The following is a 24,329-nucleotide window of genomic DNA, read 5'->3' on the forward strand; positions in this document are numbered from 1 at the left end:
AGTAAGGGCACTGCCTCAGCAGTTTTAGCCCCTCTTTTTGGCAGTCCGAACACTAAGTCCTAAATCAGCCTCAGGACTGAGCCTTACACTGAACCTCGTGTGCCTGCTAGCACCACTGCCTCTGAGTTCTCCTCCCAAAATACTGCAGGGTCAAAGTACAAGAGAACTCAGCTCAAAAACTGTTGTGGAATGATGTGTGGGAAGTGAAAGCCTCCTGAAGACTGCAATTTCCTTCAATGATTTTGGTGCTATTATATGCTCAATTTCTGCCAGAAGTTTGTGTTCTGCCAAGCTCCTAGCTAGCAGCATGAGAAGGGGGAAGGACATTTCTTCTAAGGATTTTTTTTCCTGAATTATGCACCACTGAAGAACCTTGTGACAAATTATTTTGCAGAGTGTGTTAAATAATATAAAAGGGCTTTTCCAACACATGATCACAGATAATTATGTTAAGAGCAGCTTAACAAACAACCCTTTCTCAATCTTGCTACTGTAATTCTCCATGTGCATTTAATCTGCCCACGGTGGAGAGGCAAAATATACCATTTAGACCTTTGCTCTAACTTAGAATTCCAAGGAAGCCCCAATTTTGTGAAGAGAAACTTTTACAGAGGACTCACTTGAAAAACATTTGACATGGCATATTTTGTGCCAGCATAATTTTTATTGTGAAGGAAGAGAAGGCAATAAAGGAAAAAAAAAAAGGGAAAACCATCTCTGTCCTGGAATTTTTGGTGAACACTGGAGTAACAAATAAGGGACACTTGTTGCTTTAAGCAGTGAACAGAGAATATGAAAGAAAAACAGGAGCTGCTGGGGTAGCTGAGGGGAAGAGGGAAGGACAAAAGAGTTTCCACAGGAGAAGGCTGTAAGGGCACAGGGTGCAAATCCATAAAAACACAGGCTTCACTGATTTCTACACTCATACAGCAACTTATTTTTCAAGGGGGAAGCCATTTCACTATTAGGCCCCATTGTGCTATTTTGAACAAGAAACCTACTTTTCATTATCAGGAGCCAACATTAGCCCTCTTCATGTCTGTCAGACTCAATCTCAGATGTCTGGCAATTACTTGAAATTGAACTCAAAACAATACTGAGGTTTTATTGATAGCTTCTCATCAGTTGCTTGCTGTTTCTTGCCTTTCAACCAATAGCCTAGAGAGCATCCAATTCTCCTACACCGTGCCCAACAGGGTCAATTTTCAGCGAGGTTATTGATTGGGACTTGACATTTAAGGAACATACGACCACTGTGGCATGAACAGCTTTTTACCAGCTCATAAATATTGCTAGGTTGAAATGTCCTCTTTCTCATGCTGAAAATTGAAACGTTATTTCCTTGTTTCTCTTCTGGCTCAGCATTTTAATACTGTAATTTGCAGTTTCCCTAGATTTCCAAACTGTGAAGGGATAAATGCTGCTGTGAGAGTTATTTCAGGTAGCCAATCCCAGAGCCTCTGCCAGCTGGACTACACAAAATCAGTCAAATCTTGTCTAGCAAGAATTTCAAAGAGAAGAAGCAATAGATATGTCAATACTTCATGGATTTTTTTAAATGAAATCTCTTGGCAACAGGAAAACTGTTGGGGTTTTTGTTGTTATTTTGATCAGACTCTGGCCTTTTACTTGCTGGGAGGGATGTAGAATTCTGTCAAGAGAAGGTCAGCATCTTGAAGATGTGACTTGTTTATAGTGAAATTGGCCTTTGCAAGGCTAAACCAGTGCTATTGTATGCCCCTGATTCCCACTTTTTAGGACCCTACTTTAAATCAAATGCTAAAGCAAATGGTCTGTTGACTGGTGTGTTAAACTTTAAATTTCCCAGTGACTTGGAAATGATCGGCCTCCTTAAAAAGTAGACACTAACTGAAAAGAGAAAAACCACATGGGTTTCACACACTTGTTTTCATCTAAAATTCAGCTGTAAGACTTCACTCCCTAGAAATCTGAGATGAAGTCCAGGACAGCCCCAAAGGCAATGTCTCAAAAGAGGGCAGAACCACTGGAAACCTCTTGGCCCTGGCTTTAAGCAGAAGTTAACAGTGATTCTGAACACATTAAAATGGTTTTATCATTGTTTCTAGAGGGTTTATTAATTACTGCAATACAAGATATGTATAAGGCTTTGCAACCTCCTTCACACACATCTCATCAAATTCATTTCAGAGCAGAGACCCCCTGGACTCAACAGGCCCATTGGGTTAATATTTTCACAACATCTGTTTAAAGGATGAGGTTCAGCTATAGTGCATTAAATAATCAACACATTTTGTCACCTGGTTTACCTGGCTATTACTGAGACACAGCTTGCCTGTGAACTTCATGTCCTTACCACTGAAATTTTGTTTTCCTTGTAGAAGTTCACTCTCTTTCTCCATTGAAGCTCATAAGTTGCATTCTTCTAAGATGCACTAAAAAGAGAGCTGGTTAGAAGGACATCAGACATGCTCTTCCATCAGAGAATATATTTTGTTTTTAAAAAAATCCACACAAAATCCAATTACATTAATATTTCAGCATTTTTGTGTATTTTTTTCAATTACAATGGAACACATTATTCCAAGAATGTAAAAATATTTTATTTGGAGATTATTTTTCACCCTGTGTTACTATATAGCACGTGTTATTTTCCTTATTCACTAAAAATATCCATCTATCAAACATCTCTTCACTTCTGACATCTTGATATTAAAGGATATAAATATCTCTAGTTATAAAAAAAATATAATTTATACAATAAATACTTTAAAATAAGATTCAGCATCTCAATTAAATAGAAACAAAACATTTTGATGGTTTTTTATTTGCTATTTTCACAGTACCGATTCCCTGAAAATTTCAAAATCTTAATTTGGAATTCCGATTCAGAGAACTGATCAATTTGAAAAGGTTGCCATTCCCTGAGGAAAAGAGTTCGTTTTCTGCACGTGGGTGCAGCTGTATCCTCTGCACACAAAACTCCAGCACAAGAGAGATGTCACAGCCGGGTAAGAAAGCTGATGACAGGAAAGGCACTGCCCAGAAGGGTGGAACTTTAGCTGGATTACAACACTAACAGTAAATGTGTGAAACCTACAACTATTATAAATGAGACCTGTACCCTTTAATCAGTGAGATTACTTCAAAAATGAGAAAAAAATTAATCTGAAAAAATCTCATTGCAGTGCTAAATGGTTTTGTTTTGTTTCTTAATTTTAGCAGTATAGTTATGTGTTAATTATACATATTGTGAAACATTTCACTGTGTGGTAGAGCAAGTACACAATTTTATTTTAGAAAAATATTAGTAAAAGCAGCAATCTGACTCAGTTGAATTGAAGCTGAGATTTTGAGGGACGTGAAGTGTTATCACTTAAATCGGATGATTTATGTACCAGCCAGGTGAGAACTAGCAATATCTACGTGTAGGCAGTCAATTCTGAGACATTTGGTTTCACATAAACTTTTAAGTATTATTTTCAGATGCTTTTCTCACTCTTTGTAGGGTAGCAGAAGGTCCTTGTAGTAAACCAGAAGGACAAGGACTGCTCAAAAGCCAGTGAAGCAGTCTCACCTCCAGCTCTTCATTTCGGTCAGAAGACGGAAAAGAACGGATGTTCTCATCCATGCTGCCAGGGGCTGGTGGAAGGGGCAGCAGCTGAAGAGGAAAGAAAAGGAAAGCTGACCAATCCTTAAATTACCCTAACCCTCAAAGCCAGCAAGCTGCTTCACAGGCGACTTCATGTCATGAATGATCCAAAAAGCCTTTAAAGATAGTCTCTCACTTGTTTTGCTTGTTCATGAGAATATGTTGCTCCTGGGAAGTGATGTGGCCAGCATGTTGTGAGTCATGAATTGCACTGATTGCAAGCACAGCTGGGAATCCTCTTCAGCCATTCCCAATTGCTTCCTTTCTCTAGCCTATTTTATCATTTGATTTTTTACTGGCAGAATAAAAAAGTTACATTAAAAATAGGGCTTTGTTGCTTTTTCTGGCCCCAGCACTTCTTGGCAGCTGATTTCACTATCTCTCTTTCCCCTTCTTTTAATTTTTTTAAATCTTCATTTATTTAGAGATCATTAGACCCACCCTTCTCTGTCCAGAAAGTCTCAACTCCTTTTTGGTCCGCTGACTTGCTGTGGTAATTCTTCTTGCAACCTGTTTGCAGCAGGTTGACCTGGCATCACACCCCCTTCTTTCCCATTCTGCCTCTGGCCCTGCTCTTGCACAATCACCCATTTTGTGTATGAGCTTGATGCTGGAAATGTCTTTTGTTAAACCCTCTTATTGGCTTTCCAGCAGAACTGGTAGCTGAAACCCTGGCACTGTAACTCAGTAAAACCTTTTTGTGTTCTTCTTTGCTCTTTTTTCATACAAGAGCCCAGAAATTTTCCCTGCAGGCTTATAATTGTGCTGCCATTATAGGATAGTTCTTTTAAGCCAATCATCTTAAATGCCCATCTTTCTGTGGTCGGCGATATTTTGTGTCAGAAAAAGCAAATCTCCCTCTTTCCCTGACATTCCGATGCAGAAATTAGGCTGTGAAAATCTATCTCCTAACAATCCAAAATAAGAAATGAGCCTCACATCAAAGTCAGTGAAAAGTCTCCCACGGGCTTCAAATGGCTTTGAGTCAGATACTGAGGGTGAAGTGGCAGTCTCTGCACCATTCAAGTGCCTCTTTACCCAAATTGATTTATGAGAATAGGTATTACTAATTATCAGAAGAGTAGTATCAACTTTGGGAAACTTTTCCTTATTCTGGGAACTGCTTGGCAACAACGGATTGGGACACTGAGACTTGCTCCCTTTCCCTCACACGTACCCAGCAGCTGTCTCTGGCATGAGGAGCTCTGTGCTAAGCTCTGCCTTTCAGCTCCACGGGTTTTTTTGCCTGCAGCCCAAGCAATATTTGACACATATTGTATCCTGTTTCTGCTGCGTCAGCAGTGTGTGTGTAAACATGTTAGCTCATCCAGGCATGAAGCTCACAATTGTTTTCCCACTTGCAAAACAAACCACGTCCAATAAACCCAGGGGACGGGGCAGTTATTCAGATTCCTGCTAAAGCTGCTCAACACGAGGGAAGTGGTTAATAAAGTTACTACTCTCCTTGGCGATCCGTCAGCTGCCTCTGATATATGAGGTGTTGCTGACATGGCAGGAATGATGACATTGCCTTTCAGCAGCCCCATCCCCATCCCTGTGAGCAGGTTGAGAAGACTGATATGTTGTCTCTCCTGATGGTAACAAGGGTCTGGTTCCCTTTCTGTTCAGTGCATAGCAGAGGAAATAAAGCACAGCAGCACCGCCTACAAATCCTGCTTAGCTGGGACTGACTGCTGGATCCCAGGCTTGAATGCTGTAGGGCTGATCTCGCTGGGAGGACACAGAGGTGAGGTTAGGCAGATAGCTGGAAGAACCTGGGGAAGAAGGAGCAGAGGTCTCTCAGCTCAGGGAATGAGGACAAAACCAACCTGTTAGTTCACACAGGTCTGTTAGCTAGACACTCACATCCATTCCTGAATATTGAAGGATAGGGAACAGCAGGAGCAGCCAGATCTATTTACCATTCTCTATATTTATCTTAGATACATCACAGCAGACAGAGCATCTCAAGATGCCTTTTAGCCCTTTAGGCAATGAGAGCATGGCAGCCTGAATTCATCCCATCTACCTGAGCATGGAACCCTTTCACTGATTTGGGAGAAACAGAGACAGACAGACAGACAGACAGACCACATGAGCTGTGCAAACACAGGGCAGGAAGAGGTGCCTTTTGCCAGTACCTTCTGCTCCACAAACTGGTTGAAGTCAGCAGGACATTCCTGAGAGAATAGGCATACATTTGTTTTCTGTACCAATTTCTTTGCTCCTGGATTATGTTGTAGTTGTCATTGTCATTTATCAGGTGAGGTCTCACACAGACTTTATTGAGGGCAGTAGCTGAGACTAGCCAAGGTGCTGATGGCAGCATTCCCTTCTCTGCCTCACCCCTCTCACGATTTGTGGTGGGAGGCTGCTGCTGGTGCAGCTCGCCTAATCTCCGACCTGTTGTTACTCAAAGACCCCTCTGCACACCTTCAAATTATTGTGCAAAACAAACAAAACCCCAAATCTTCCAGAAGTATCTCTGTTAAAGAGACATGGTCTTTGTGCAGGTTCATCCAGGTTACATGTCCCCTGCTTTTCCAGCAAGTGCTGCCAGACTTGCCAGACTTGCTATAAGTCTGGTGCTTCTGAAAGCCTATGGAAAAGATTCATCCTATGCCCAGTAGAACTTAGGATGCATTAATTTGGGTCTGTGTTTTGAAGAAATGGGGAAATCTTCAAATTTGTGGAAATTGCTCCTTTTTTAAAATCTCTTTTTTAATGTTAACATATATTCTTTCTTATATCTGCCTCTTTTTGTTTCAGTAAATATCTTCATATTTGAAATAAGAATATTGATTGAATACCTTTCACCAAATCAATATGAAATAATATCTTAATATCCATTGGACCTGTTCCATTTAAGCTCTGATACTATGAACCAGTGAGTTTTAAACAGCCTATTTAAATATAATCATACATAATACATAATTCCTCAGGGATGGAGACAGAGCCTGGACCTAGCTGTTCTCTACTATCAGAAAGCACAGCCCTAGTGTCTGGCTGAAAGGGGGAAGGAATAATACTGAACTGTGGCAATGTTGAGTACAGGCAAGCCATGGCTTTCAGGAACACTTACTTTGCCTTTATCCTTCCAAAGTAAACTATATTGTACACGGTCTACAGACTTTGTCCTCCAAAAATGGAAGGATAAAAAAAAGTATAAAATCAGCTATGTCCTGGGAAACAGTTGTTTTAAATTAATTCCTGATTTTATTAGGTGTTATTATTTATATGTCTGAATCCACAAAGTATATAATTTCAAAAGTGGGTGGGTTTGGTCCATGGCAAGGGACTGAAACTCGGATTAAATACAAAAGCAAATTGAAGTCTTCTAAATTAATCTGTGAATCTTTATATATGTTGGATAGGAACAGACATAGCAGTTCTGGATAACACAACTGTACCTGGACTGAATTTGACACATTATACAATTATTATTCAACTGTCTAGGGCAGCAAAGTTCATCTGAACAAATAATTAACTTCAGCTTAGAATTGTGAACTTGTGTGAAAAAATTAGGATTTGCATTGATTTTAATTAGATTCAGGGGTTATTCCACAGGGATTTTTTTGTTGACTGAAAGATACATGTTGTATTTAAATGACTTTACAGTAATGAGCAATAGTTTTCCCAGTGAATCTGCTAAAAATACACTAATGTGATTTTAAGAAAATATATGCTACATTGCCCTGGCATGTGAAGTAGTTTCCCTCTTCTCCTAGAAAGCGGATTGGAGTCTGAATGACTGAAGAGGACTAAAATGGGCCTGAAACATCTCTTTTAAAGTTCTTTATACAATTGGTGTAAGAATGGCACAGTTCTACTAAGAATCAGGTCCCCCCTCCATGTGATAAACAGAGTTTTTGAATACTCGGTAGCACATTTTCCTTCTAACTCCTGACTTGTTGACTGAATCCTCCTGGAAAGCCACAGTACAGAATTATCCTGCTGCAGGAGACAAGTTTTACTTTGGGGTCTCAAGGTATGCTTCAGAAATGTCAAGGGGCTGAACTTCGTGGGTTCAGTCTTTTATAGCAAGCTGCTGGGGAAGAGAAAAACACATTGCAGACAAGTGCTAAATCCCTGCTAAAGGTGCACAATCTTCCAGGATTCTGGTCTTCTTTTAGCCTCAGGATCAACTTCTACTTTTAGAAACACTAACAGTTAAATCCTATTGAGTCTCGGATGAACATTTACAAGAAGCAAGCATTTGTCCTCAAATACCAAAGGCTTTTGAAAAGCTCTGTCACTTCTCTCAGATGATGGAAAACAGCATTTGTGGAAGAAATACTAGTCTCTAATGACTGCCTGCTTTAATCCAGAGCACACCAGAGGCTAAATAAACTGAGTGGGTTAAGCCAAATGTGCATACAGTTCACATAGGCCTTGCTCAGGCTAATGGATCTTTGTTGTGCCAGGATATAATGGATAGATTGGCAAGTGTCTGTCCCTTGCTTTTTTGATGCAGTCTCTGGATGAGCATGTAAGGCCACATTTGCTTGCTTTCCACAGTATTCTTTCTTACAGTCAAAACTTAATTTGTATTCTCAGAATGGTATAAAAAGTTCCAGAAATAATTCAAAGTAATTAAAAATAAAAGGGCAGGAATCTGGTGCCAGGGAGGGGAGCATTTTCTCTTTTAGCCTCTGTTTGTGGATCCCATTGTGCCAAGACAGAAAACAGTGAGATGTTCAAATATTAATAAAGTAGTAGCACAGCCAAATTAAAATGCCCCAATTCTCATAAGTAATGTTTCCAGCAGAGCACAAAAGAATAATCTAGCCCCTAAACTAGTGAAAGAGAATTTATGACCCACCATCTGAGCTGCCAAGAACTCCCTACATGCCGGCACTGAGGACACCATGGAATTGCTCTGCTTCTAAAACTTTACCCAACTTCGTGCTACAGCCCAATCCAGTGTCATGAAAAGTCTTCTGCTCACTTCTTGAGGCAGTCAGTCCCTGCTTAGCCCATGCCTCCATACCAGCACAAAGACAAGCAGCACGGCCTTCTCTGAAGCAGCAACTCTCGCAATATGAGGAGCGGCTCAAGTTGTGCTCAATGTGCAATCCCACATTATGAATGCAGGGAAAACCATGCAGGGTCCTGGGGCCATTGAAAGTGAACTTGGACACTGAAATTAGGGCATCAGCATGGGGAAGTAGGATTTGGTAATGCTATTTTATTTTATTTCATTAACAGCAGATTCAAGAGACTTTGAATTTCTTGAAGGTGTTATTCAAGCAAACCAGCCAGATGGAAGAGCTTAAATACTGGCCTCTGCATGTCATATGAACTCACCCTATGCTCTGTACACACTGCACTACATCTGGACTGGCCTCTTCCTGTATGGTTCAGGCTAGACTTGAAACCTATGTGCTGTGATATCATAAAGAATTTTGCTGGTTTTAGCATGAAGTGAGGAAGAAACTCCAAACACTCTCTTTCTAAACATCTCTTCTCTGTGCTGCATTTATCTCCCTTCTAACCATTTGGACATTAAGACAAATTGACCTAACAGGCAGGCATCATGGTCATCTTATTCCATAGCTCAGATGAATTTGATACATAACAATTTTCTTTCCATGCCCTTCCTCTGTCATGCATTCTGGCTCACCTCAACTTCTCAGAGTGGCATGTAAATTTTTATTTGTCTTTCCTTTATGCATCCAATAATCAGACAAATCCATCTCTCTCAAGACTGTTTTTCCATTCCAAAACCTGTACTACATACATTTCAGCTGTGATTTTGGTCCAATCCTTGATGAGATATGAAATGGTTCCTGATATCAAGCATCCTAATGAAAATTTTGAAAGGTAGGACCTATTATTTTACCCTTAATCTACCCATGACAGACTTCTCTATCAAAGAGCTCTCTAACTCAGGTGGTTTGCCTTTTACCGGATTTTTTCCTACTGCTAAAGGTACATATTGTCCTTCACTTTTCATCTCATATTGTTAACACATGTATAAACTCTATGCTTCTCTGTCTCTATGCTCTATATGCTTCTCTGTCTCTTCATATAGAAAAGGGAAATTGCATATAATCAAAGGAAGTGGATGTAAATCAGTTTCTAGAAACATAGATTTAGACTCTTCCACTCACCCTTACTGATCACTGGTGGTGACCACTTTCTACTAGTGAAGACTGAAGGCTGAAGATATCTTTGAGAGTGCCCCTCTTTCAGGGTTTAAATGTACAGCTCTTGCACGCAACCCTGCTATGCACAGTACTAGGAGGCTGCTGCACACATTCCTGAGAAAACTCACTGCTGACTAAACTGTTTGTGCCTGTGCCCTCCATTTCAGGTATTTATATTTTGCTCATCGTGCTGGAGTCTACCAAAAGCTTCACTGTCTTCTCCTCTGGTCTTGTTAGGCTATATGCCAGTCTTATACAGATATGTGCCACTTGGTGTGCACATTTTGTAACCACTCAGTGCCTGTGGCCTTAATCCATGTTGCTTAATAGGTTCCATGAGTTCAATGTACACCACATGCAAAAGGAAAGAGTTTCAAACCATCCTTCTGTCCCTAGCACACTCAAGAACAAAACTCTACAAAAATAATACAGGAGGCTTGCTTGGTCCTCTTTCAGTTTGCTAGAAATTTTGGCTGATTAAAACCAGAAAAATAGACACTTTAAGAATTAGTTCAGGTTTGCATGTTTCAATTCAGGCAGACAGCTGTGCTACTTTCATGACAGCAAAATCAATGCTGACACAGCCATACATGGACAACATTTACAGAAATGTAAAAAGAAAGGTTCCTGGCCTAAGATTTCAGCCTAATTGAGCCAAACGCAATAAACATGATAATTATTTCTTCTCACAGTGAAGTGAACAATTCAATTTGGAAGGAAAGATGTGCAATTGCTATTCCCCAGTTCTGCTGTTATTTTATTTTATATGCACTGTTACTGCTCGTCACAGAGATTTTCTGCATTTAGTTAGGGAGTACCTTTGCCAGGGAGCTCAATTTATGGCCTAAACTCGGGTTAATGTGGCTTCTGAGGGCTTGTCTACATGGGGTCGTTAGAGTGCTATAATGGAAGCTGTTAATTTCCATCACGAATCCTTTCTGGACACTGCAGGCCAGGCGCAGAGCGGTCGCTCGCTGGAGCTTCATCTGGCCGCGCTCAGCGCGCTCTGCTCCCGCAGCTGTGTGGTGGTGCGGGGGCCGCGCTCTTCCCGAGCTCGGAGAGGGCTCTGGCTGTGTCAGCCCACACTTGGCACTCCCAGGCAAGAGGCTGTCATCTTCGGGGAGAGCTGGCAGGCCAGCCCTGGACACGGACAGCGCTCTCTGCCACCCCTCCGACAGCCATCAGAGGCTGCTGGCTCCAGCCTGGAGAGCGCACCTGCCTCACTGCATCCCTGCTCCCCAGACAGACCAGCCCTACCCACATCAGCCTCCGTGCAGAGCCGCTGGGGAGGGCCCGCACATCTGACAGCCCACACCCTTTGCAGATCCTGCTCCTGTGCGATTACAGCTCTTGCGAAACGCAAGACCCAGCGTGTGCATTTTACGTGGGTGGGGTCAGCTCTGTCCGCAAAAGAAGTGCCAGCCTGGGGACTGTGTTACTGCACAATATTCCTCAAAACTACAGTGCAGAAGGGCTCCAGTCTGATAAGATCATGGAGTAGTTTAGCTATTTCCTCTTCTCTGCTTAGCACCAAACTGTGCCACGTCTGAATTTCTTGCAACATTATATACCAGGTTAAAAGAAGGAGAAGGTGATAAAAGACTTTTCTCCCACAAGCATTTTGGCATTATCTGTTAAAATCTGTGCAGTGCTTGCTTACTTTGGCGCCATGGTCTTTGTTTCTTGCTTCAGAAGCAATGGCTATGTGTACAGGGGTCTGAAAAAGTGGCAATTTATGTGGTTTCTGCCAAGGACAATGCTACCACTCACCTGCTGTCCCTGACCTCCCGTGTACAGGGCAGTCTGGCATGCACTCCTGCAAGGGAAGCATGCTCAACAGGCAATGTGCATTCGTGGGTTCTCTGAGGGGAAAAACACAAGGCAAACAGTGGTGAAAGAAGGCAGATGCACAGATGTTTACCCTATCACCTCAGCACACAGTGGGCCTGTTCCAAAAGCTCAGTGCTTTCTCAAGCTCAGAGATGGACTCACCTCAGGTGCATCTCCAGCTGGGAGAGAGCATGAGCAGGGCTCTAGCACAGACCAAAAACCTTGGTGCACCATGGACAAGCCAGGCTCAGCTGAGCATACCACAGCTTAGTCCATGGGTGGATATCCTGAACTTCACTTCTCCCAAGCACAGCACAAACCTTAGGTGCATTACGTGTCATCATTTCAAGCGGAAACATGTTCTGCAGCTCATCTCACTATGCAGAAATACCTGCACACACCATCACTTTTGTGTCCTGTTAGGTTCTTAACAACACTAATGAGGTGGTAATTTTTATATCAAAGATAAGTTATCTCGTAGGTGAGAATGCTGCTCACATTTGTGTTATACCAAGGCTGAAGGATAGAATGTGTGGGGAAAATTAGTGATTAATACTTAACCATCTCCTAGTTTTTGAGGCAGACTGGTGTCTATTGTAAAAGGAAAGTACTGAATGAACTGCTGGTGTAGCAAGGTAGTTAAACTGGGCCAGGAAAATTGCAATTTCTCTAAAAGAAGGTTTATAGCTGGCCTGGAATGCAGGCACTAAAGGAGAATAATTGTGTCCATACAGGTGAAAAATAGAAAAAATAGACTGTCTTAGAAACCTTTATCTCTCCACCAAAATATCTGTGCCCCCATTCTGATCCAACTGGCACAGAAAATTCCATAAAAAGCACAATAAGTACCTCCCCAAAAGACCAATGATCAGATACACATCCATGAAACCCTTGCCTTTTCTATTGTCGAGGTCAGGGACAGGAAAGCTTCACTTTAAAGAGCTGAACCCTGAGTAGAAGTAGAGAACACATGTTAAAATCTGCATGGAGGTTATACATATGAAGATGGGTTAAAAGCCTGAAAATAAACAGGTATAACTCCTTGTCTAATCTTGCTGGAAGACACTTGCACCCACAGGCCATCCTATCTGGGTTAGGGTGAAGCCTTTTATTCATCTTCCCAGAGTCCCTCTTGGCTGTGGCCCAGTATAGGGCTGTTCTCAGCACACTTGCCCACAACCCCAAAAGTCTTCAGCAAAACTTAGCCATCATTGCCAGGGACCTCAGATAAAAGAGAGAAGGAAATAAGATTTGGCAACATTCTTCCCCAAACCAGAGGCTGTGGAGTTGACTGCCTGCTGCACACACAAACAATCCAGCTTCAGTGGTGGAGCTGCATCAGATTAACTCTCATTCCTGGATCCCCCCTGCTGGAACCAGGGTATACCTCCCTCCTCTAAGGAGGAAAAAGCTTTGACTGTGCTAACCTGGTTTAGTCTTACTCACTCCCTTTTATTTCACACAAATTTTGGCAGAGGAGATTTGGGTGTGAGGCATGTATTTCTAGTGTAGCTTTTATGAATTTCTAGTGTAGCTTTTATGAATTTCTTTGTACTTTTGCCATTGGGAAACATTGAAAAGAAATGCAGCATTCAGCATCACATATGTTTTCTGCTTTACCTTTTCATTCTCGTTGCTCAGATGTCCAAGTCCACAGGCTTTGAGGGAAATGCATTTCATATGTCAGAAGGAAGGATAGGATGTGAACTCAATTTCATCAGCTCCGTTTTGTTGTGAGCTGATACTGTGCTTGTAGCAAGAAGTCTCTCTGTTCGGGCTGAGTTTTCATCAAATCTTGTGAATGATTTTTTGTTGGTATTCTCATCCCAGACAAACCATACTGCAATCTATCACAATTCACTGAATGCTTAGCGTACTTGCCAGGCTGCTTCACAGTTTTGCCGTGCTTAGAGGTGCTGATGAAAACATATTTTCTGTCTGTTTGCTATTACAGCAATTGCACGTATTAAGCTACACCTTTTTCACAGTTAATATGGAAGAAGGCAAAGAAAAAATCCTCCCTTCAATTACTGACACCTCAGCTGTTTTGACTGCAGCAGTTGAATCCAAAGGATTTGCATTCGAAAATGTGAGTGAAAGTTGTGTTTGGCAGAAAAGGGCACAGCCATTTTGAGACATGTGAGATCCATTCCCTTTTAGCCACAATTTCACAAGCTGTGGATGCTCCAATTTTCAAACATGCTTGTTACAGTTAGCTTAGATCCCAAGTTCTCTGGTGTATATAATTCCTGAGAAAGCAGTTCTTCTGGCAGATTAAGGGAACAGTTTGCTTTTGCCTGAGGCCATTAACATTTTAATAAAATGGTCGTCAAATGTGATAACAATTTATCTTTAGGGGACTTTATCTATTATTAACCTTATTAAGTAACAAGTTTATTTTTGCTGACATGTAGATTTTCTGATCTTCATCAAGACTAATTCTGGATTTTTCTTTTAATTTCATGTTCCATTATGTTGTGTTCTATTGCTAAAAGTATGTTCTGTGACTCTGTTTTGTTTGCTTTTGCACTGATTTTTCAATGCTTTCCATCTCCTCTGAGTTAGAAGAAATTTATGATCTCATTAGAAGTGGTTACAAATCGTCTTTTACTTGTCTATCAGTCATTTCCATACAAGTAAAATTCCAGTTTTTCACATCCTGATTTCTCAGGCACCGAATTATCTAAAAATCATTTCTGTCCTCTAAAATCAAATTCAGGGAACTAAAATTTGTCTACCAGAAGCTATAATTATCCAAGGTTTCAGATGTCTGCCAAGATTACCAGGGTTACCATTATTCAGGGTAATTAATGCTTTCACCAATTTAGAAGACTGTACAAACATCGTGGCCTCATGCTACTAGACAATGAGCACTTTCTATGAGATGATAAATGTCTTTGCCTCCTATAGATTCATCTTGCAGGCTCAGGATCCACACTGATCACAGTTAAGAAAAAACAGCTTTCAGCCCCAAGTCTCCAATGTGCGCACTGAATAGAAACCACAGTCTATTACTAGGAGTAAACACAATTATTATTTTTTAATATTTTTATATATTTCCCAACAATTTAAATAAGAGTTCACCCCTTCTTTCTATATACTCTCACATATTTATGCTATTTCTGAGCTTGAAATGTAATGCTCTGGACATTTTACAAGATAGAGTAGTCCAAATAGTCAAAATTATTTGTTAAACTTCAAGGTGTTTATCTGCATACCCTTTAGATTATTTCTATCTTAATTGACAACCATTCTTTCTAAATGCAGCCAATAGGGGAAAAGGGAGTGCAACTGTGCAGGGTTTGTTGTCAGTGAGTGTATTCCCTTCCACTTGATTTACAGGTGAATGCACTGCAATATCTGCTGCACGCCAGACTTGGTTCTCCTGGGAGGAAATCTGCACTCTCCCGAGCAGGTCTTTCTGCTCAGTCATGAAGCCTACTTTGTAAACCAAGCAGACCCTCTGCTACAAGTGAAAAAGAAGGTAAAAATCACCAGTTTGTGAAAAAAATCCGCTCTCCTACACCATCTTAACTTTTTGTAACCTGTCTAATAATAGCCCATGAATCAACAACAGTGGAATGAACAAAAACAGTGAACAGGTTCCTCCCTAGATTATAAATAGAGATGAGTTTGAAAAGATTTATGGAGGATTTTGGGCTTAAAAAATTCACAGTAATAATGATTTGTTATTAAAAAGTCATAAACTGTGACAAATACACAGGAAGCTCATTCAAACACATTCCTTTCAAATCACTCTGCATGAATCACTGACTTAGCAGAAGATGGCCTCTTGAGTCACTAATAAAAGGCTGAAGACTGGGATGGCATTCCTAAATCTACCACAAAATATGTTTCTGGCATTAGTTAAAAATTGCTCCGTGGGCTTCCTCATCAATCAGCGTTGGGTGAACCAAGCCTCTGCCAACACTTTTATAAGAATATTAGTTCATTTGTGTCATTAAAGCCTGATCTAAAAAAAGATCTCTGAATGAAAAGCATTTATAACAGTCCTAAAAATCCAAATTAAAAGCTAAATTCTTTTCCTCTGAAGAGATTCCTGAAATTGTTTAGGTCTGAACATATGCCTGCTCCCTCTCAATCTCAGGAGACAAGTCGTGGGTCAGATCCATGTCTGCCATAAGCTATGAAGGAAGTCTATGAGCAAGCTCCATGGGCTATCGAAACTGCCCATTTCAGTTCTATCATAAAATTACCAAAAATGAAGAGTCTTCAGAGTCCTCTGTGAGAGCACAATTTAGCAGGCAGTCCCTCTCTTGGCAGCGCTGTTCCCTAGGAAAGTCCTCAAATGGAAGCTGTTGAGACTTGAGTGCTTGGCCTGCCTCAGGAGAGCGATGAGCGGAAGCCCTCCCTGCCAACACTCTTCCAGACACAATTGCTAATTGATATTATTTGCTCTTTAAAATTCAGTACCAGTGAAGCTGCCCTCACCACCGTGAGCAGGCAGAACAACCTACATCTACTTGATTTCCTGCTTTATTGCCCATTGAAAAGAAAGGCAGTTTGCCCTGGTGCTGTACAACAAGTGGCTTCGAGACAACAGCCATCCATTTCCATGCAGCACACAATTTGATTGTGTTTGACTAATTATCTCATTAACCTGTACCTCAAGATCCGATTGTTGTACTGGTGGCTGACTGTATAAAAGGCAGCAGCAGCTGGCCTGGACTGTGGGATATTCACATGTCTTCTTTGGGGTGTTTATATCTGCCTGAGCCAAATTGTCCTTAAGAGAACCAGCAAAATTTAGATTTTTATTATGATCATGAACAAATAGCACCTCTCCCTCTTTCTCTCTCTCCTGCCCCCTCCAGTTGTCCCGCCCCCCCCGCCTTTTTTTTTAGGAAATATTTTACTGGTGTTGAATCACTCAAGTAACAAAGGCTTGAGTTCAAAACCAACCACAACTCATGTGCAAACATGACCTGAATGGCTTCGTGGCAGAGTCCATTTGTTAATAACATTTGTCAGAATAATGTTGATGCCACTTAAATAGTAGATGTTGATCCCATCACTCACACAGAGTTACAGGAGGTAAAATTCTATGAAACCACCTGGTCTTTGTTTTCACACCAAGTTCTAGAAGATTGTGAAAGAGAATACAGATTCAAAATGCATGTGCTAAAAATCCCAGTGATATAAAAGATTCATAAAGCTAACCAGTACTCAAACCTAACAACAAAAGGTTGACATGAGAAGACAAAGGGACTTTCCATAAATTTGATGGTAAGGAGCAATTATTTTGAAAAACACTAGAAATTATATAGATGTAAAAGAAGAAAATACAACTTATACTAATTAGAATCTATAAACTGTTTAGAGAGGGAAAGGTTCATGAACAACCAATATTATCTATAGGAACTTTTAAACCAGAAAATAATGGGGCTGGTGGAAAAGTACACTTGAGATGATCTTGAAGAAAGGGTTTATGATCTTTCAGAAAATATCTTCAATGCCTGACGAAAGAATATTTTGAGATAAGGAATCCTGTTTCTCCAGATAACATTCTCCATTGCAAAGAATATTTATGTGATCTCTTCAGTCAGAGACAGGGATTATCACGACCAAAAAACATCACAAGTGATTCTGGGAATTATAGCCTGGGTATTCAAAATTTGGTGGAGTTTTTCTTATTTGGCAGTCAGCCTACAGAGATCAAATCATTCACCCTGCCCTATTCTTAACAGCAGAGAATGAATTCCAGACAAAAAGCAGGCTTGTCCATGAGGCACAGTTTGTCTCCTTACAATGGGAAATATCTTATTTTTTGCCTAAATAGGGATCAGCAAGGGCCTTGAAATCTACATGCCAGCAAGCAGTTCTTTTAATTAGACTTCTCTTCTGACTATCCTTCTGCAGTAGTTTCCAGAAAACTTAGCAGACAGTGTTTTTCATTACTGGTACTCTCCCCATCTGTCCTTGTGAATAGGATATCTGTGCAGGAAAAGAATTTGCAAGGCTGAAGCCAGAGAGGAGCCTGCTTGCAGATCATTATATTGGCAATTGTGGACAAAGGAGAGGTGTAAATCCCTTCTATATGGTGAGAGTTATCTGCTTGTTCCTCTGTGACACTTTGATCGACTGATTTTATTTCTCTTTTGGTAATGTTTGGTGTAAGTTCTGGGAATTGTTTCCAATATCACATGGTCACAGGTTGGTGATTTTCACCCTTGAGTTTCATTTCTTGTGCCTAAAGGCCACAATCTGGGCATGTGTTAAATAACGAAACAGCTGAGAAACAGGATTTGCAAATGAAAGCTCCCCTCTTCTACTTTGTATCTGTTTGCTTTTGTTGGGATGCACACAGTGTGGGGTATTCTTATCAGCAGCAGTGATTACAGCAACTGCACAGTCCACTATTCCTGCCTGGCAGGGGCTTCCTTCCAACACAGGTGTCATATTTCCCACTGTCACCCTCACTTTCTGTCCCTTGCTCATCGCTGCTCAAGATGTCAGTGATAACCCTGAATTTTTCAGAGCCTGCCGTAGGAAGGACACCACCTTTGTCTATACATCAGCCACCTTCCCCCTCCAGCCTTCGAGATAAGTGCAGCTGAGTGGCTCTCACTGCCAGTCCCTGCAGCTATCAGGATCAGAGACAGTCCTTCCTTAGGCAAGGACTTTTGTCTGGAAACCCTCCCTTTGATAAGCCTATTGATGCCACATCTTCTGTGAGATCCAGAGGGCGATTTTAGAGGAGTTTATATGGTTTAGATTTCCATGATCCTGCAGGGACGACAGTTGTTTGGGTTTTATTTTATCAGAATGTAAAGCAAACAAAAGGGGGACAATTTTAACTGTGGCCATTGCTCGTGATTTTATGCACTTTATTATTTTTATGTGAAATGTTCGTATTCAACTAACTGCTCTGTCAACACACACTCCAAGTCTTTGAATCAGAATGCCACAATTTATCCAGGTTCAAGAGTGCTTGTCTCTTTTTATTTAGAAGCCGAAAGGTTGTTACATTGCACAGTGTACCAGGGCATGTCACATCATACTGTATGACACCATTTGACCTAACCTCATAGAAGCTGAGTGGCATTATCCATGAGCCAGCACAAGAGAATTATATGGGACATTCTGGGCAGTGCAGGAGTCACTGGTCCCATAAGAATTAAAATAAGTCTGTGATAGACAACAGGCTAGCAATTTTGCCAATTGCTACCCACCTCTTGCTTTAAAAACAACTCTATAGTTTGCCATGTCATCCCTCCTTTATCACAGGTGGAAGAAAATCTGATATAATTTGTTACACACAAGCTATTCCTAGGCAGGAAAAAGGGAAAACCTTTTTGTTCATGAAATTATTTCTGATGCTACATTGACATTTTCTGGTCTGGGTAATCTACAAGTGGGAATGATCTTTGGTAATTGGCAGTTTTGCTGAACTGCAGTTTAAGTTTTATCATTATGTATTTTCTTCTGGGGTCAACACAAGTCTTTGATTTCTATTTTTCCAATTTAATATTTCTTTCTGGCGCTAGACATACAATAGCACATCCATGAGACAGCTCATACGAGTTATGGAAACAATGAAAGAGCCCAGAAATATCACCTACAATGGGATGAGCCCTGCTAACAATGGAAATATTGATCTCAGCTAAGTGAAGATCTCTGTTGTGAAGCAGCAAATTCCTGCAGGACATCAGCATGCCACAGAGCACCCAGGTGCTGACAATCCTCACCATGTGTGCTTCCATATCTAGGTTCCCTCTGTTCTTTGATAGACTCATGGGAAGTGATGCAGAAACAAGCTTGAGGGAATACAGGAAGACACACACCTTCCTAGGATAGAAACTCTCCCCTAGAAAATGTGTTGAGACGTTTAGGAATGGACAACAAACATGCTATTATGGCAGGATTTGATACTGAACCACAAAAGCGGACACCACTTCAGCAGCTTCAGGCAATTTTCCAGTGAGCAGCGTAGGCAACAGATCTGCTGGACATCTTCATGTTTTCATCTATTTGGACCTGGGCCATTTGGTTCAGGTAGCCTTGTTAAAAAGGGATTTTCAGGTCTTTGTGGTGTTACAGCCCTGCCAAGCTGGAAGCTATAGACAAGGTCAGTGTCTAGGACTCTCTTGTATTAAATGAGCAACTAAGCTTATATGCATTGCAGATTCCCTGCCCATGAGATCTCTTGTCTGAAGCAATCTGCTGAAAGGTGATAGGGTTGAAGTGTAGGCTAGACAACATGCATATGGCAGAGGGTTTGTAATATTCTAAATAGCATCCACTGTGTTTTCCTGGGTCAACATACAAAGGGTGTTGGTAAATCAATAGTTTAATCCAAGTGTGACAAGACAATTTATCAAATCTCTTAAAAAATTGCTTCTCTGTGAGACAAAGCAGCGTTGCTGGCAGAAGCTGTTTTACACCACATGGTGTAACGCAGTTATAGCCAGTGAGAGGTGCCTACAAACTCGCCTTTCTGTGCTGAGAGGAGGACGAGCTGGGCCACCCTACTGTTTGTGCTTGGGAAACACTATTAAGCTCACAGTGACATCTTGCATTACAATATTATAACACAGAAGGGGTGGAAACAATGGCTGTGTGTTCAGCCTTAATTACATGGGGGAATTTGTTTTGCTTTCAGTTGAAGAACAGGGGCAATTGCTCCCTGGGCATTATAAAGACACAACTCACAGATCTGAAAGACTTCATCTCTTTCAAAGGCATGGTAGGGATGCTGCTGCAAGAAAAGGGAAGGATATCACTGTGTTACTGTGACACCTACATCAGGGAATAAAAGAATGGGGCACTTGCATTTTGCCATTTGATAACTTTCTGTGAACCAAGAGCAGCATTCACAAAGCCTGGGTTCCTCCAGTTCAGCCCCAAGCTCTGTATTCAGACATTAAATTCCCTCAGCTTCTGAAATCAAAGGGAACAATAGGTACATGCACAAATTAGCAAATGTGTGTGATCACAAGCGTAAGGCCCACAGGTTTGAAAGATCCAGGCTGAGAATTTGCAGGCATACATCTCCACATATCAAATAGAGGTGCCCTTCTAAATTCCCAGACTCAAAAATGTGCTCAGAGCCCCCATCAGGATATATATATTAAACGTAAAAATTCTTTGACCTAAGGTCTGAATAAAGCAAACTGAATTAAAGCCAAAGGAAAAGAACAGTAGGGGGAAAAAAGCTCCTATCCCTTTCAAAAATATGTATAGTCAGATAGAAGCCAAAGCTTTTATTCTGAAAAAAGACTATGTATTATTTTTAAAGAATTGTTGAAAACAGTTTTGTATGAATCAAAAAGGGGTTATACCTTGTCCTCATGTAGAATATTCGTATTATAAAATAGCTGTTATAAACATAGAACACTGAGAAAAGTTTTTTGTAAAACCATTAGAGCCTAACAGCTACTTTAAACCCAAGTATAATTGCTCACAGGATAAGAACCTCTATTCATATTACTCAAATACCTTGCCTCAGCTGGAGACAGTTGAAAAGAGTACGGTGTGCCACAAGACTGAGTGAATGAGCTCTAACCTTTCTTCACTAAAGCAAAGCAAAAGATACCAGGCTTGTTTTACTCTATGGATAATGAACACAGTTCAATCTCTCATTCAGTTATATTTCTCATGGCACAGGCTATGTGTCATTGTGCAAAAGCTGCTTTTTTATTATTTTTAGTGGGTTTTTTTCACTTTTTCCCTCAGAGAGAATTATGGATGAGAAGGCAGGAACTCCATCAAGCAGAATGCCTTGTTCTTGGCTCCTCCTGGTTCAGCGTTTGAGCAGCAAAAGCCATAACTATTTTAGCATCCTTTACTGGGATCAGCTGGTGCCAATGCACTTTCTCTAGACGTACTGCACTTAAATATCTGTGTCTGTGCTGTGGGACAGGTATTAGAGACCATATTCCCCAGAAGTGGTCACTGACCTTTTGGAGGGTATTGCAGTTCTTTCTCTGGTTATGCCCTGAATTTCCTTCGGAAGGAAAGCGGGGTGAGTGAATGCAGGCCGAGCAGCCTCAGAGCATCCCTGCAAACACTGCAGACAGAGCACATGCACCTGAAGGAGAGACATAGTTCCTCTTTACCACAGTTACTATCTAATGTTTTCTAGCTGGTTAAAACCTAGCAACATAGTACATAAAAGTTCATAATGATGAGTCAGTATAGAGTGATTATGAAAAAAATCCGGGATGCAAAAAGAAAATACCTTGCCTTAAATTTTTCACTGAAACTGAAACACCCCAAGTAGCCAATTGTGATCAGTGTGATTCTATAAGCTCACGAAATGGTAGCAGAATCTTAGTCTTGAAAAGATTTTTAAGGGTTTTAAAAATAGATGTTTCTTGATGCATGTTAAGTTTTCCCTCTTCCTTTTAGCTCACAGACGTGTAAGGAAGTAGCCTCCCATTTATTTTGCAATCAAATTCTATTTGGAAATAAATTTCTTTTCCCTGTTGTTTCCTAAACTGCACAATTCGGCTTGGAGCAGAGGTCAGCTGATGATCACTTTACATATTTCCTCCAGAAAAACAATTCAGTATTCATGGATATTTAAGCAGCATTGTAGAATAGCATGCAGGAATTGTACTTTTCTGAAATCAACAGGACAAATTTAACTAGTACTTTATTTTGTAGATGTTACCTATCTACCACATTAAAAAGCCATCATTCCCCAACATCCTTCCCTCTGAGATATTTCCATTAGGAAAAATCTATATAGGCAATTTCTGATTGTTTTTTAGTGAACCTAAATATTTAAGTTCAGCTATATTGCATTAAGCATTCATTGTCCTTGGGGAAGTGAAGAAAAAACCCAAATTGAAAGTACCAAGAAATGGAAATACCTACTTTTTGTAATTCCTAGTGCATTCAAATATCATAGAGCAAGTGTTCAAATAGGCAGGTATCAGATTGCCATCCCAGTGGTGAAAATGGAAACAAAAAAATAGGCAGGAGAAAAACAGAAAAGATAAACGGAAAGATGGCATGAGCAGATAAAAGGTAGATGAGGAGAGAAGAAAAAATTGTGACAACAGGGGAACATCCTGTGAAATGACATCGAATTTTACATGCTGGCCTCAGAGATGAGCAAGTCCTGAGATGGTTCCTGGGGTACAATTCTTCTTCACCTCACTGCTACCACAGTCACCTGATAACGTGGTAAGTGGATACCTGTCATTTTTATTTAGTAGTTTTCCAACTCAATTTGTATGCAGTTGCCTCAAAGAACAAGGACACCACTGCAGAAGGTTAGGCAGGACTATTTTGAGGACCTAATTTTATTTACTTTCTCCATTATTTGGCAATATTCTTCAACAATATTTTTCACCACCTGAGTAAGGTTTCCTAAGAAGCCTAAAAGTTTTACACACAGCTGCTAATGCCACTGAATAGCTAATGGAAACTGTCCCAGTCACCTAAAAAGATCTTAATTTTGACCAGGAGGTTGTTGGAGAGGAAACCAACAAGTTAAACCATTCTGTTATTTCACCCTGAGCAACCTGATCTAGTGGGGGGCATCCTATGGCAGGGGAGTTGGATCTTTAAGGTCCTTTCCAACCCAAACCATAATATGAAGTTTCTATGATGACTCCTAAGCTAAAGAGCTGCACTTCCAGAGTGGTAGAACAAGTGCAATGCTCTGTCAGTAATGACACTTTCAAGAGTGTGTGAAACAGCAGAGGAGAACAGGAGACTGAACAAATACTGATGTGTTTCCCTCTAATAACTACGGAGAAGTAGCTCTTTTTTTTTAAGGAGTTAAATAATTTCTGGAAGTATTTTTCCCTCATAAGGTTGCAGTAACCATAAGTGGAAATTCAGTGATTTTTTTTTACTAAGTTTGTAAAGCAGAACAGATTTTTGTCCTTTCCCTGAGGCCTAAATAGGATGTGTAGTTTCACCTCTCACGTCTTGCAGCTCTAGAAGCAGTTTCTCTAACCATAGGATGTGCTAGAAGCCAAGGTCATCAGCAGTGAAAGCCTGTGTCTTTGCACTCCCTCACATGTGTCCCTCCAGCTCCTGCAGCTTCCTTTCCTGGCAGCAGCTGCTCCTGCTCTTCATGATACTTTTAAAAGAAGTGAGGAATGGGAAAGTGAGGGTAATACGAGTGAACAGCAGCAGCACCATCTTGCAAATGAGCCATCACAACATGTCCAGCTATCATGTTCTGTGTATCTCCATGTTTGATACACATCTAACAAATAAACTGGCAAAAATCTGTGACAGCTTGATCAACACCACCATTTCCTTTGGAGGCATCTCAGCATCCTGTGCAGTTCCTATCTTTCAAGTTCACCCTAAGAAAGGGAGCACAAGACATGGCAGGTTTTTCTCCAGGAGGCTACAGCTTCTCCATCTTCCAAAATAACCTCATTCCAGACTCTCCAAATGGATTGAGGGCAATCTGAAGTGGTGCTGACCTGAAATTTTCAGTTTCTGCAGTAATGATTTGCCCTCCTCTGCTAGTCACGTTCATGCTTCACCTCTGAGGAGGAGGAGGGGTTAGAGATCAGTATGCTGAAAAAGACAGGATCTAACTCTGGGCTTCCTTCAGCACAAACAGTGTAGTCTGCTGGATTTCCAGGTTCCCTATACAAACTCCTCAAGTCTGTCAAATAAGTGCTCCTATAAAGATAGTTTTGCTTAGGCTGTGCAATACATAACACACACACAAGAGTGAGTGGGGAGAAAAGACTATCTCCATGAGAGTTAAATCCAAGCTG

The 24,329-nt window shown here is 40.8% G+C and overlaps 1 protein-coding gene and 2 long non-coding RNA genes across 3 annotated transcripts in view; 1 reads left to right on the top strand and 2 right to left on the bottom strand.

Annotated features, from left to right (window-relative positions):
* The window catches only part of LOC148225274 (uncharacterized), a 245,037-nt gene that overhangs the window by 103,962 nt on the left and 116,746 nt on the right, over positions 1-24,329 (top strand). The gene's annotated exons all lie outside the window — the stretch shown is intronic.
* The window catches only part of LOC148225275 (uncharacterized), a 147,657-nt gene that overhangs the window by 45,618 nt on the left and 77,710 nt on the right, over positions 1-24,329 (bottom strand). The gene's annotated exons all lie outside the window — the stretch shown is intronic.
* Positions 2,172-21,682, bottom strand: LOC148225276 (uncharacterized). Its single transcript, XR_015805104.1, has 3 exons — positions 21,531-21,682; positions 11,551-11,642; positions 2,172-3,640 (listed from the first exon to the last, which is right to left on the bottom strand). It is a non-coding gene; the product is annotated as an uncharacterized LOC148225276 (long non-coding RNA).

This window comes from Sturnus vulgaris, chromosome 1 (assembly GCF_052056855.1).
Source record: "Sturnus vulgaris isolate bStuVul1 chromosome 1, bStuVul1.hap1, whole genome shotgun sequence".
Lineage (NCBI taxonomy): Eukaryota > Metazoa > Chordata > Aves > Passeriformes > Sturnidae > Sturnus > Sturnus vulgaris.